Source organism: Lygodium microphyllum, chromosome 6 (assembly GCF_053477565.2).
Source record: "Lygodium microphyllum isolate KBCC chromosome 6, Lygodium_microphyllum_v1.1.10, whole genome shotgun sequence".
In the NCBI taxonomy this organism is placed as follows: domain Eukaryota; kingdom Viridiplantae; phylum Streptophyta; class Polypodiopsida; order Schizaeales; family Lygodiaceae; genus Lygodium; species Lygodium microphyllum.
This window is the reverse complement of record NC_141140.1, coordinates 5,560,314-5,565,054: the sequence shown is the minus strand read 5'-3', so window position 1 is coordinate 5,565,054 and position 4,741 is coordinate 5,560,314. Positions and strand designations below refer to the sequence as shown.

General features: G+C 42.0%; 1 pseudogene; it reads right to left on the bottom strand.

Annotated features, from left to right (window-relative positions):
• Positions 1 to 3,515: 3,515 nt before the first annotated feature.
• LOC148034264 (protease Do-like 8, chloroplastic pseudogene) lies at positions 3,516 to 4,357 on the bottom strand (annotated as a pseudogene).
• Positions 4,358 to 4,741: the final 384 nt, after the last annotated feature.

Sequence of the window (4,741 nt, the reverse complement as noted above, 5' to 3'; positions counted from 1 at the left end):
ATTACCTAATTGATCTAACCAGCTCACGATTTAAGATGATCTTCCCTTTTAGAGATGCAAATACTTTCTTCTAAATTTGCGAGTACTTTTTCCTAAAAGATTTAAGTAATTGCAAGATAGGTGAGATGCATCATTCCATGCAATTTCGAGAACATAAACCTTTTTGCCTTTATGCAACTAAAGGATTGACATTCAGAGCTAACTCTTATAAACCCTACCTTGATTCATCGAACTCAAAGCTTTAATATTTTAATGAAGATGCATTCAAACTTTGATAAAAGAACTCCATGCGTGAGCAAATGCCATGAGTTCATAGTTGATTTAATCCTTCCTTTAGCACTTAATCCCAACCTAAAATGTAATTATCATCGCATGCAATTTGCAAGGTTCATAAATCCTTTTCATGTATTGCAACAACTTGGACATCATTTAATGTTCGTCTACGATTTCCTTAATCATGAGTCACAACTATGCACTATGTGTTATATTCCTTGTCCTATGCGTGATGCAACAAAGATGCCCTTGCACAAATCCGTCTTTTTACTTATGCATCATATGTTTAGAATTTGTAGCTACCCTTGACCATGGAAGTGCAAGCAATTGCAAATACACGACATGCAACTAAATTTTGAAAATCGGGCGAGCAAATAAATTTCCCAATGTATTTAAACTTTCCTACGAGAATTAAACATGCCTAGTGCATCCTTTTCATTGGGAATTAATTTTAGGAACCTAGGCATTAAGAATTGGGGCGTTGTCCACTCGCGTACTCGGGGTGGAATCCCCCGCGTGTGCTCCTCTCACCTTTTGCTTAGGAGCCATTGATGCGGTAGATTTCGACGCAGCGAATCTTCCTTGGCTCCCTTACGTACTTCGGGGGTACTACTGTCCGAGATTCTCCTCTTTCACGCAGGAATTAGGCCTTGCAAACATAGTTTTGAAAAAACCGGGGAAGGCATGGTGGGCGAACCTGGCTTAGAAGCTCTTATAGAAGCTTCCAAATTAGAAGCTTCCAAGCTTCTGAAAACAAGGATGACGTGGAGAGAGAGTGATGATTGGGAAGATGATGACGATGCTGATGGTGAAGATAATGATGATGGTAATGATGATGATGATGGTGATGAAGATGATGGGCGTAGCAGCCTGGCGGCAGCATAGTAGTCCTAGTGGCGTGGCAGTGTGGCGGGCGGGCAGCACGATCCACAAGGCGATGGCAGCAGATCCACAATCCCCCTCTCTCTCCCCAAGCTTGGGGAGGGGGGTTCATATAGCTTGAAGGGGGGGGTAGCCACACACGTGGCAGGGTGCATGCCCTCCTCCCCATGCCCCTCCACAACATTACTCATACTCCCTCTCCCCGCCATGCAATGGCTGAAGGGGAGGGGGGTTTAATAATAAAAAAATTTGCACTTAATTTATTATCTCTTTTTTCCCTTGAAGGGGTGTTCCCTCGTGGGCTACCGTTTTTTGCCACGGCTTCCTATACACGATGCGGGGCTGGTGTTTGTTGATGCACGCAAAGGGAGCACTTAGCCCAAAGTTTTTTTTTGTTGCAGGAGATCACTAGAAATTTCTCTTGCGTGGGATGTGTGGGGTCTAGGGTCATTAATATTTCATGTGGAAACGTCGACGGGACTGCGGTGCATCATCATCATCATTACCATCATCATTATCTTCACTATCAACATCGTCGTCATCTTCGCAATCATCACTCTCGCTCCACATCATCCCTGTTTTCAAAAGCTTGGAAGCTTCTAATTTGGAAGCTTCTATTGGAGCTTCTAAGCCAAGTTCACCCGTGCCTTCCTCGGTTTTTTCAAAACCGTGTTTGCAAGGCCTAATTCTTGCGCGAAAGAGGAGAATCTTGGACAGTAGTAACCTCGAAGTGCGCAAGGAAGCCAAGGAAGATTCGCTGCGTTGAAATCTACTGTGTCAATGGCTCCTAAGCAAAAGGAAAGAGGAGCACACGTGGGAGCTTCCACCCCGAGTATGAGAGTGGACAATACCCCAATTCTTAATGCCCAGGTTCCGAAAAATATTTCCGCATGGAAAAGAGGCATTAAGCATGTTTTAATTCTTGTAGGGAAGTTTAAATGCATTAGGAAATTTATTTACTCATTCGATCTACAAGTTAGTTGCATGTCGTGTATTTGCAATTACTTGCACTTCCATGGTCAAGGATAGCTACAAATTCTGAACGTATGATGTATTGGCATGTAGACCCACTCTCAGAATGACCGCCATGTAGCCATCCCAAAGTCCTCAAGAAAATACTCCTATTTTCAGGCCTTCTTAAAATCTTGCTAATGAGAATTTTGAAGGAAAAGATCAGTCACTTTTGCCCTCAAGGCGGGTGTGACAAGGCGAAGGAAATATTTACTCATAAGTCCTGTTGGTACTCCAAAAAATCCCATCTTGATCTCATATGTCTTCAAATAAGCCGATACATTACGGCCATCAAATAAGCCGATACATTACAGCCATCAAATAGTTTCTTTTCATTCTCAATTGCTTCAATTGCCTTAGTCACACTGATTGCATTCTCTTGCTCCGAATATAGTTGTCTTTACTGAGACAACTGTTGTTGATGCATATACAATTGTGTCTACTGATTTTGAAGCTGCATATACATAGACATATTCTGCAAAATCTGCTTTAAATCATTCGTTGAAGTACTTGAAGCAGCAGTCAATGATGGAGCTGAAGTAGAGGACAAAGCAGGAATCGTAGAAGACGCTGAAATGGATGTTGAAGTATCTCCCATCCTGAAATTTAAATGCGACGCTTTCACGTCGAGTTCACCAAAGATGTCGAAGGGTTTTCAAAAGCAAAGTCGCGACCACAGAGGACCTTGACTAATTTCAGGATAGAAGATCAATCAAGCAAGATCACGATTCAATTTGAAAGAAGGTCACCTCAATTTCAGATAATGGCCCTATAATCAACTTGTTCAACATCAACAGCTTCAGCTTCATAAAGGAAACAAATCTGATTTATAAACTAGCTGCTCAAAAACTGAAGTCCTTCACGTCCCTTCTTGCTATTTCAGAAAGAAACACTCTGCAGGTTGTTTGCTGATCAGTACTGTATAGGAAGCACCAAGATAATCTGTATGCTGAAAACTAGACTCTTGCTATACACATCGCAACAAGTATGGGCAATGTGATCCTACAGAAGTAAAGCCTCAGTTGCAATCCCACTCTACCTCAGAGTGAGAGAGAGTCCTTGAAAATAACCAAGGAGTAAGCATTCTGCTGAAAAATGTAGAACACAATTATATGGCACTAAATAACCAACCCATTAGTACTCATGATCCTCCACAATCAACCGGCTTAAGCATGAAAGCTGCTCCAGTCCCATTATATCCAAATCTTGGCAATCCTTGTCTTTACATCGAAGAAGTGAACTCAACATATCACTCTGTTTGGTTAAAACTTGCAACATCTCCTTAAAAGCAGTTTGCACATGGACCATAGCAAATGAGCCTGCTTCAACATTAACACCAGGCTGTAAAGCATCAGTTGAGGTACTAGTTTAGATACCACATCTGCAGGAATAGCGAAGCCTACTCCAGCAGAAGTTCATGTTCTTGTGAAAATGGCCGTGTTAATGCCAATTAGCCTTCCTCCAGAGTCCAACAAAGGTTCACCACTGTTTCCAGGATTGATAGCAGCATCTGTTTGAATGCCCCCCTCAATGACAACACCAGTTTGGCTGTAGATATCTCTGTTCAGCCCACTAACTATGCCTACAGTCATGTGTGATCGAATCCAAATGGATTTCCTATTGCAAGGCATCGCTGCCCAACTTTCACTTTTGATGATTGTCCTACAGTAATAGGTTGTAGTAACTCAGGAGGTGCATCTATTTTCAAGACAGCTAAATCTTTTGCCTTGTTAGCCCCAATTAATTGTGCTTCAAAATTGTTTCGCGTTCCGTCAAAAGTGGGAAGCATGACTCGTGCAACCACTTTACCAAGGCTCAAATCTTTCGATAGAGCACTTCCAATCACATGATAGTTGGTTACTATATGACCACTGCGATCCCAAACAATTCCTGAACCATTTCCTTCAGGAACCTCAACAGATGCCGATCAGTTAACTTGAGGACGTAACGTCACATTAAATACATTCACCACCGAGTATGTTGTTCTCTCAAATAGCTTCACCAGTCTTTCCTCATTAGGTGAAAGGGGAATTTCAGGTGGAACATGAGAAGTAACATTTGCTATAGTGACAGTCGAATCACCCAAAGCATTTGCTGAGAGTTGAAAGTCCAAAAAAAAAGCAGCAGCTATAACAACACTTCGTCGACCACATGATGGAAACAATGGAGCATCCAAATTCCCTCTATCCATTATGTACCAAATCACTTCTCTGGAAATAGCGACAATTTCGGAGGAGGTTTTGTTGGATTGACATCGTCATTACTTCTTTATCAACTTCGTTTAGTTATAGTTTTTGTCTACTTCTTCATAATCCCGATCTTCCTTCCCTCTGACCCAACTTAGACCACTCCAATCTTTTCTCCTTCGTCATGTCACCTTTTGCAAGCTTTTCATCTTTATCTTTATTCCTGTGCTTCTCCGGCTAATACCTCGCCTATAATAGTTGAGCTAGACAAGTAGTACATGACAGTAGGCTGATTGATCTTCTACTTCGATCGTCGCTTCTCGTCTCCCTCATCATGGTCCCTTTAATCATCACCTTCAGAGCTCTTTTGATAGTTGTCCCCCTCATCC